Source organism: Belonocnema kinseyi, chromosome 7 (genome assembly GCF_010883055.1).
Source record: "Belonocnema kinseyi isolate 2016_QV_RU_SX_M_011 chromosome 7, B_treatae_v1, whole genome shotgun sequence".
Classification (NCBI taxonomy): Eukaryota; Metazoa; Arthropoda; class Insecta; order Hymenoptera; family Cynipidae; genus Belonocnema; species Belonocnema kinseyi.
In genome coordinates this window covers 118,587,315-118,597,713 of record NC_046663.1, presented here as the reverse complement: position 1 = coordinate 118,597,713, position 10,399 = coordinate 118,587,315, and the positions used below count along the sequence as shown (strand labels likewise).

Genomic DNA, 10,399 nt, shown 5'->3' with positions numbered 1-10,399 from the left:
TCTATTTCAAAAACTTTTAAATGTATCTGCTATATCATCAGAGATTGTACTTTACCGACAGTAGATCAACCCTCCAAACCATGAAGGCAGAAAATCTACAGAATAACGATCAAGTTAAGAATCTTCAATAACAGAAAATGCTTAACGTCTTAATAAGACTAGATGGAAAATAATATTTTTAAATTTAAATTAAAAATAAAATTAATAAATTAATTTTAATTTTAATTTAAAAATATTATTTTCCATCTAGTCTTATTAAGACGTTAAACATTTTCTGTTATTGAAGATTCTTAACTTGATCGCTATTGTGTAGATTTGCTGCCTTCATGGTTTGGAGGGTTGATCTACTGTCGGTAAAGTACAATCTCTGATGATATAGCAGATACATTAAAAATTTTTTTAATAATTACTTGTACTATTAACACCTAGCTAAAAATTAGCGTTATGTTCTTGAATTAAGAGTTCTTATTCTGATCCCTCTAATAGCTTAATTGGAAAAGCACCTGACCAGAAATCAGAAGTTTTGTGGTTCGTTTCCCAATGGAGTGAAGATGGAGTAGGATCTTTTTTTCAAGAAATAATTTCAACTCTCTATTTCTCTCTGATTGAACTATTATTAATTTTTTAAGACCTGAAATATAATTAATTTATGTTCTAATTCACAAAATTTCGGTTAAAAAAATTATAATCGTTTAATTTTGATTTCTCCTGAATTGAACATGATAGCTAGTATATAAAAATTCAGAATCTTCGAACTGTACAATTTATAAGAGTTAACATTGTTAAATTTTACAAGATAACGGCATTTAATTTTGAATTGTTCACTTGAAATGTGTCAGAAGTTTCCATTTAATATGAGTAAATTATTGAGTGCTTCAATTTAAAAAATTTTAAATTATAATTTTAAAATTTTTTAAATCAAAATGGTTCCTATTTGTATGCTTTAATTTGAATTTCAGTTTTTATAATTTCAAAAAAAAAACATTTTTAGATTCAAGAGTTCGAATGTTTTAATCTCAATGACCGTCAAAAATTGTTGTGAACCGGGAAAACGCCGGGAAAAGGCCGGGAATAGGCCGGGAATAGGCCGGGAATTTTTTTCCTGGAATAAAACTGCCAACCGTGCACACGTAAACTGTAGAGGGCCGTGCGACGTGACGAACAAAGGGTCGCAAGCTGAATGCAATGACTGCACTGACTGACTGCTCTTTTGATTGCTGGCTTGTATGCTCGTGATTGCTCACAGTCTCCCGTTGACTTCTACTGAATCGCTCACGATTTGTGAATAGTTTAAGAGATTTCTACTGATTTCACTTGATTTTTAGTCATTTCAAAAGATCGAATCTTTTTCAAAAGATCCCCTCAGATAGCGCTGATTTCAGATCATGTCAAAGAGTTTTATGCTTGTTACATTTGATTTCATACAGATTTCAAACGCTAAAAACCCTTGATTCGAGAGCAAATAGCCTCTCATAGTTTGTTACAGAAAAATATTATTGGATTTTTGGAACAATATTTTTATTGTTACTTTTATTACTACAATATCTCAAATATGGAAATGTCATGATATCGGAATTATCATATTTAACTGACCGTTTTAAACATCGAAACGGCCAGAAACACCCCTTTGACAGGTCCAAAAATAATTTGTTCCAAACCCTACCCTTTTCCAACGATTCGTTGGGGCGGGAAGGCATCCCCATGACTAGTAAGAAGAATAATGTTGGCCAAATCCAAACCCACTTCCAACTTCTCGTTAAATATGATCATTACGATATATCATAACAGACCCATATTTGAGGCATCATACTAGGAAAAGTAACAATAATTTTAAATTTTGGCCTCATCAAATCGATTCATTTATCGTTCGATTAAAGATTCTAATAGTTTGTTACCAAACAAAATTTTGTTTCCAGTCAAATTAGAGGTGACGCCCCTATTCTGCAATCTAACCAAAAAATTTTAACATATAGATTTATTTTCAGTTTTCCATAACGAGTTCAGTAATATAAAACACATTTTTCGTTTTTGGTTTGTTTTCAGTTACTGCCTTTTGCGTCGAACCATAGGATAGTCATTTCCAAATGTCGGGACGAGATGTCAAGCTTACGAAAAATAGACTACTCATCCTGACTTTCGACACGAGGACAATTCGTTTGCTTATCAGATAGACCTTTAATGTACGAATTTTCACAAAACTTTATTATTCTAAGTCTTAAAGGAAGGTTCAACATCGTGCAAAGAGTTTTTAGACACCCAAAGTATGAAATTTGACTTAACAATTGTAACTTGAATATGATGCATAGTTCTAAAGAAACATACGGAGAAAGATTAGAACGATTAAACATTAAGTTTTAGTAAAAACATTTTAATTTTATATTAACTCTCCTAGTTTCGGGATTTCGTAAATACATATTGCACAATATTACACTCCAATAAAAGATCAAATATACCTACATAAAGGAATGAACGAGGTAACGTTTATCGAACTTTAAAATCTTTCGTATAGTTATTAAAAAACGTTGCAAAATGTGAAATTGCAATTATTGCCGTCATGACAGCCTTTCAGAACGTGGTATTAAATGTTTAAAATAAAAATAGTTATAGTGGATAACTTCACCGGTTGAATCGCTTACCATTGGTTAAGAGCCTCAAACTCGTTCTCCGTTCACACCATGCGAAACAACATTATCCATTCTGTTTTGATGCTTAGTTAAATCAAATCATTGACATTATATCTACACTATCTACAGTACTGTTCACTACCAGCAGGTATTCAAAGCACATGACACGTGAAACGTGGCACGTAACACGTTACAACTTTATTTTAATTCCAATATTAACACAGGCCACAAACCTAACCGATTATTTTAATTCGTAGCCATTGATATAATTGTCGCTTTCAATGGAAAGGTAATGTAAGTGTTTCATAGAATTCGCGGTGTCGCTTGAGAACCGAGGCAACGACTGATCGCATGTTGACCACGGAAAATGGAAACGAGGTCTGGTGGTTCCCGTCACCTCCTTCCACTACTAACTCGTAGCGGCATCTACACTCTCCTTCTCTAGCATATCCTTCGACCTTATTTTTTAAATCATTTATTAGATTGTTAATGCCTACTATCTAATTTAGTTTTTATTATTCTAATCCTAATTCTAAATGAATATGCATCGAAATCAGTTTAAAATAAAAGAGAGTTGGGAGAGTCACATTCCATTTCAAATCAAGCAGTGAGATCCGAATTAGGATGTTAGTAATAAAATGATAATAGAATATGAGAATAAATGGAAAGGCAATTAAAATAAAGTGACTCGTATTTTAATGTTTAGACAAGAATTTCTTTGTCTTACATATTATTGGGGTCAACCTTCCAGAAATAGTAAAGAAATGGCAGGTTTTTCTTTAAACACACTGTCTACCGTTACGGAACTTTCGGTAAGACTACCCGGTAAGAAGAAAAGAATTTAGATAAATTCATAATCTGAATTCCTATTAATACGTGAATTTTCCTCCGTCAAAAGTTCCCCCAAGGAGTAGAAAAAAAATCTATTCTTTTTAATCGACTTAGAAAAATTTAATGGAAGCGTATTGAGAGGAATTAAAAAATGAAGGAATGCAAAAGAAAGAATAGAAAGATAGAGAATAATGTCACTTTGAAAACGAAAAACCTAGTCCTTTTAATCGATCACTTACAAGTATAAAATAATTATGTTACTGGAAATAATTTGTAGTATTGTCAAAGAATACTTTTATAAATCTGTTTAAACATGAATTAATTTGGTTGCATTGCACAACATTATTAAATAAACTTATTATTATTTACTTTATTATTATATCTATAATTTGTTTGAACAATATAAAATATTATAATTAAAACTACTCCACCGTTATGGCAGACAAAAATTGAAATTTCCAAACTTATATTCCACAAAAACGAATAGAAACTATGCATGTGCATTTATTTTATGGACAGATTAGAAAAAATTTAAATAATCATAAATAAAGCATGTCAGTATGAAATTGAAAATAACATTGACGACAAAATTGAAATTTCCAAACTTATGCTGCACGCGGAGGAATAGAAACTATGTAAGGGCACATATTTTGTGGTCATATTAGAGGGAATTAAATAAGTCGAAAATATAGCATGTAAGTGTGGCATTAAAAGTAACCATGGGTGGTGTGTCTACTGATACGATTAAAATGATTTTAAAAAATGGAAAATATATTCGCCTGTATGGAATACAACACAGGTGCCAATCGTTAAGGAAATAAAAAAGAATTGGTTTTGGAGATAAACCTATTCTTTCGTTGGACGCTTTTCCCGATGGAAAATGAGCACATTTAAAACAATTAAAAAATCTCACTCTTTCGTTTAAATCTGAAAATATTAATTTTTCTCTATTCTTCTCTTCTTACCGCGTAACGTCTTTTCTAGCTCTATCAGGGCTAATGTTATGGAAAATTTTATAATAATAGTCCTGGCGTTATACTTTACCTTGACCGGTTACTTTTTTTTTTAAAGTTCCGAAATACTATATACAGTCAAAGATATTTACAGTGCCTTATTTTAAATGCTGCATTTTTACATTCTCATTCATGAGAGTGTAATGTAATCGTCCAAATTTTCGATATTTGGTTTGTAACGGATATTTACGTCTCGGCTTTCACACAATCCGAAAATCATAAAATTTGGTCCGTTTCTGTCTGTCTGTATGTATGGTTACCAAGATTTTGCAGGCACGCTAACTTTTGAAGGATTTGTCTAATCGAGTCAGCGTTTGATATACATCCTAAGGTTCCACAAACAACTTTAAATTTTTTTATAGGTATGGAACTGACTCAACATACATTTTTTTGAAGGATTTGCGAACGAAAGAAAGAAAACTTGTCGAATATCCGGGGTTTTATGAGATCCTCGGATCAATAAAATGTTGAAAAATAAAAAAAAATTTGAGTGAATGCTTATTTTTACGACAAATATGAATTTTCGCTAAGGATAGAAATCAGCGGGTAGCAGACGAAAGCATTTGAACGGTTCGAATCGTTTGCAAAATTATTTTTTTAATCACAATTCTGACATACAAGAATAATTCTCGAGATAGATCAGGTTTTCAAAGGGCCACGTCTTAATGATGGTGACCCTAAATTTTGCGAAATACAGCTATATCTCGACAATTCTTCCATTATGTCAGAATCCCGTGTAGAAATCTTAATGGGTTATTTTTGAGGGCCTAATGGGGTTTCCCTATTTTTATTAGGGTCCGCATGGGGCAAATTGTTAGGGGCCGTACTAGTTTGGTTACGCAAAATTGTAAGGGGCCGTCAAAGGAAATTTGTTCAGGCCCTTAACAAGAATCCTTATTATTTCCCAATTAATGTTAGGGGCCCTCTTTAGGGCCCCAATAGGGTCTTTTGTGCAATAAATATTTGTGCAAAAATATTTGACTGAAAACCAAGTTAAATCTACCACTATTTCAAGTATAGTCGCTATTCTGTACAGTTCCTGGATGCTGCAATTACGAATTATCATGTCACTTTAACGAATACTATAAAGAGATCTAAATTATGTTATCAGCGTAGACTACAGTTAAGACAGCACTATAAATTGCCAAAAAGTATTGTTAACAAATAATTAATAAATAAGTGCACGGTTATTTCTTATGAATATTTTCGGATATACTTATAGTTAATCGGTATTTGTAAGTTACAATTCTTATAATTCAATTAAAATTTCGCACGCATTGGGCGGGTTTCGAACGCATAAACCTAAGCACGCAAATCAATAGTCTTCACCACTACACTATTACACGAGTTGCGATCTGTAAAATAATTTTGAAATGCATTTGTAACTGAGGGTGGCGACCCCAGAAACGACTTCTGAATACGCGACCATGCCATCGCGATACACAACAAAAGTTCTAGCATTTACCTCATATCTATATGTCAGCTGAAACAGTCACGGAATAAAAACACGTCTTGCTCCAATAAACTCTCCAGTGTTCGCAATCTGTGAATAAGTTGTGCCATCCAAAGTTGTATTATTTTTATAAAACTCCTTCCTCGCAAAAAGGAATGTTTTTTAGGTGATGCAATCCATTCATTGCCGATTGCGTCGTGAATTCACCCGGTACTCCGCGTGGATAGGTTGCGTTGCGACTTTAGGAGCGAGCTAAGTAAACTAATACTAATACGTTACTACGTTAATCTCGGTTCATTGGATTTTACATGTCGTACAGTATATAATACAAGGGAATAGAGATTCATTTTACTGAAGGATAACCGTTGAATTAACGTTTTCATTGTGACATTTACGAAATGCTAAGTGATTTTGACATTTTGACCCTCTTATTAAGAGCAGTTTATACTGTTACGGTTACAAGAAACCCTTTACAATTCTTGATAAGTAAATGTTACATTTCTTTTTTCTGCGTATAAAGTGACTTATTTATTTATATGTTAGGTCCAGATTTTTTAATTTATATGCACTATTCCATGATATTGATAGTGAACGGTCACAGAAATAATGTAAGGTCGCACCCCTACCCCTTTTCCAACGCCTCGTGGGGCGGGAAGGCACCCTAGTCACTGGTCACTAAAATAATGTAAGGTCGCACCCCCACCCTTTTTCTATGCCACGTAAGGGCGGAAAGGCACCCTTATAACTGGTCAAAGAAATAATTTAAGGTCGCACCCCTGCCCCCTTTCCAACGCCACGTGGGGACGGGAAGGCACCCTAGTGATTGGTCAAAGAAATAATGTAAGGCCGCACCCCTACTTCTTTTCCAACGCCCTTTGGGAACGGGAAGGCACCTCTGTGACTTGCCACAGAAATAATGTAAGGTCGCAAACCTACTCTTTTCCAACGCCTTGTAAGGGCGGAAAGGCACCCTTATGACTGGTCAAAGAAATAATTTAAGGTCGCACCCCTACCCCTTTTCTAACGCCACGTGGGGGCGGGAAGGCACCATAATGACTGGTCAAAGATATAATTTAAGGTCGCATGTAGACTCCACCTTTAAATAATTCGTCATGTCCAAGTTCGTAATCAGTGCATGAACATACCTTAGTACACAAATAAAAAAAACGTAAAAAAAAGGAAAAGGAAAATAAGCCGGCAACATACAATCTTGCCGGCACCGGCAACTAACAATCTTGCTGGCGCCGGCTGGCTAGCCACGAAGGGAGCATCCATAAATTACGTAACGCTTTTTAAGGGTGGGTGGGTCAGAGCGCCGATGTTATGCTAGCGTTACTCCGGCTAGTCTGATCTGTTCGCAAAACGTTAAGTAAAGTTAAAAAAATTACATTTTTGCCTTGATTCTCCCAGAAATTAAATTTCTTTCCGATCTACGTGCTTTACTCTCTGTCTGTGACTCATGACTCCACAATTTTATCACTATACCCAAACCCATTCACACTGGCTCGAGAAGCGTATTGTTTAGCTTAAGATAATTCTTTCAAAACAAAATGTGTCAAGTCCCGACTGAATTGTATTTTGAGCTTCAGGGCCTATTTTGGATAGTAATAAAACGAGGCCAGGAATTACTAGTCCAAAAAGACAAAGAAGCAGAGAATGTTGAATGGGTTGACGTGGATAACTTTGAAAATTCGGATATGCCTAATAACGACCCTCAAGTATCTACAATCCCCCATATTGATAATTTAGAGGCATGGATGGAAAATGCATTTGAAGAAGAAGAAAGTTCTGTCAATATTACAGTTTAGAAATTTTTGTAGGCTTCGAATATTCTGTATAAATAACAAAATAAAAATATTTTATGAAATAATTTTAGCACGAGGAATATAGTTTTTTCTTTATTCTAACAAATTAATGAAGCAATAAAAATTTGTTATAGATACAAAAAAAAATTGGAAACGTTACGTTATGTTGTGGGTAGGGTGGGGTAGTAGTCACGTGTTACGCACCTGTTACAGAAGACTGGATGGGACATGAAATTTAAAAAATTAGCGTTACTTAACTTATGGATGCTTCCTAAGCTCCTTAAATTGCATAAATTCCTTCAATGCCATGAATTCATCGAATTGCATGAATTCCTTGAATTTATTGAATTGCATGCATTCCTGGAATCCCATGAATTCATTGAATTGCAGGAATTCCTTGAATTGCATGAATTCCTTGAATTTCATGAATTCCACGAACTTCATAAATATGTGCGCTTGCCGCTACCTTGCTAGAAATATGCTTTGTAAAAAAACCAGTAAAAAAATTGTCGGTACCGATAATTTCTTGTTTTACCGGTACCGGCTTTGTATACACAACCTTATTTTAATCTGGGTACTTACCGCTATCCATTTTAAATAGTCTAAAATTTTCAAAAAATGGTCTAAAAGTTTGTATTGCGTGGTGCACAGTTAGAACGAATGAGTTAGCATGTCAGATTTTTCAATTTTTTTTTATATAAAGAAAAATTTTTCTGAGATTGAAAATTATTTAGGGTCTAAAGCGATCCTGTCCAGGGCCACAAAAGGGGGCTTATTATGAAAGTCATCTCAATTAAAAGGGTTGTCATATTCGGACCATAATAGGTCCTGGTGGGGGCAACCTTAATACAGGTAAGCTGTTGGGGCCCCTAACAAAGCCCCAATATTATTAGGGACTATTAAGGCAATTTCTACACGGGATTGTGATTAAAAAAATAAATTTGCAAACGCTTCTAAGCGTTCAAATGCTGTAGTCTGCCACCCGCTGATTTCTATCTTTCACAAAATTCATATTTGTCGTGAAAATAATCATTTCCACAACAAATTTTTTGATTTTTCAACATTTTATTGAGCCGAACATCTCGCAAGACCTCGGATATTCGACAAGTTTTCTTTCTTTCGTTGGTAAATCCGTCGGAAAAAATTTATATTGAGTCAGTGCCGTACCTATGAAAAAAATTCAAAGGTGGATTTAACCAACACCGTTGAGCACATATTTCCAAACAAAATTAACAAATTTAAAGCATTTTCAAAATTTGAATTTTTCTTCAAATTTTAGAAATTTTTGTCAAAGTTTCTCATATTTGGATAAAATACTTGCAATTTATCTGAATAAAATTGGCAATTTCTATCAAATTAGAAAAGTTATATACTTTTCAAAATGTTTAGAAAAATAGAAAAAAATTTTTTTTTGATAGATTCAACAATTTCATTTCAATTCGTCACTAGATAAAAAAAATATATTAAGGAACTATCTCAGTTGAACTTTTCGATTAGACAAAGATTCAAAAAGTTCAAGCTTTTTCAAAAATAAGCAATTTTCGTTTTTTAGAGATCCTTAAGTTTGAAGCGTTGTTATTAGTAGATTTCAAAAAGTTTTACAAATTATCTTGATGAAGTTTTCAAATTGGACACAAATTACTGAGCGCGAGTTACGTAATGAGAATTTAATCGTCAAAACCGTAGGTGCTTTGTGAACCTTCTTTAAAAACAAATCGAAAAAAAATTTCTGTTACAATTTATGGCTGTAATTCTTTAGAAGTTTGAATCACAGTTTTTGATTTAAGTTATAATATTTATGATATTTGAAAAAAATATAGTTAAATTGTAAGCATTAAACGTACGAAAACGTGCGCGAGAGCGTACGCGCGCAATGAGAATGTGCCTACGCAGCGGGCATATTTTTTACCAAGTACATATGCATGATCACTACTATCTGTTTAAAAAATCCTGGCCCCTCTACAAATCATAGAATAATATCATCATAGGTCAAATATCATTTGACCACGATGCATTCATACACTGAAAAATGTTTTCCCTTAAAATCAACAAACAGCTCTACACAGAAAAAACTGAAGTTTCCATTGGAACCCGTTTTTCGTTCCAAACGAGCTGCAACAAAAATAAACCCTACTTGCTGGAAATGAACCCAAAACGATAAATGAGCTTTAAATAATACCACACTTGGGATTCGAAAGGATCTCAGATATAATTGAGCCTATTCCTAAAGAACCTATTTTTCGCTTTGCCTACTTCGATATTATGATTAACTACTAACGGAATATTTACCTTAAATCACACATGTAATCGAACTCTGGTGGACATAAATTAACGAGGATAACTAAATTACAAAATAATAACTTAATTAAAATAGTGAAGATATAAAAGATTTTGGAAAGCGATGTTCTTTGTCTGAGTGTTGTAATAATTAACAATGAAAACAATGGATGAGATGTTAAAAATGACATACTTCAGACCATAGGATTAAGATGTTGAAAGAATCCTTTATTCAAATTATTCGACGTTTCGAAAATTATACGTTTTCCTCATCAGGATAGAGTCGTGTATATAAAAGTTTCCTTATATCATTTCGAGTATTTATTATGTATCCTTAATTCTCCTTTCCTCAATTATTCTATGAAAAAACGTATACAAAATTAATATAATAAAAGA

General features: G+C 33.4%; 1 protein-coding gene across 11 annotated transcripts in view; it reads right to left on the bottom strand.

The window, feature by feature from the left end:
* The window catches only part of LOC117177406 (glucose transporter type 1), a 583,769-nt gene that overhangs the window by 443,777 nt on the left and 129,593 nt on the right, over positions 1 to 10,399 (bottom strand). For 10 of the 11 annotated variants that reach the window (XM_033368060.1, XM_033368059.1, XM_033368063.1 and 7 more), the window contains exon 1: positions 2,637 to 2,973. The exons of the other annotated variant lie outside the window; for it this stretch is intronic. The gene's annotated coding sequence lies outside the window, so the exon portion shown is untranslated. Of the gene's footprint in view, positions 1 to 2,636; positions 2,974 to 10,399 lie in introns of those variants that run through there. 11 annotated transcript variants of the gene reach the window in all.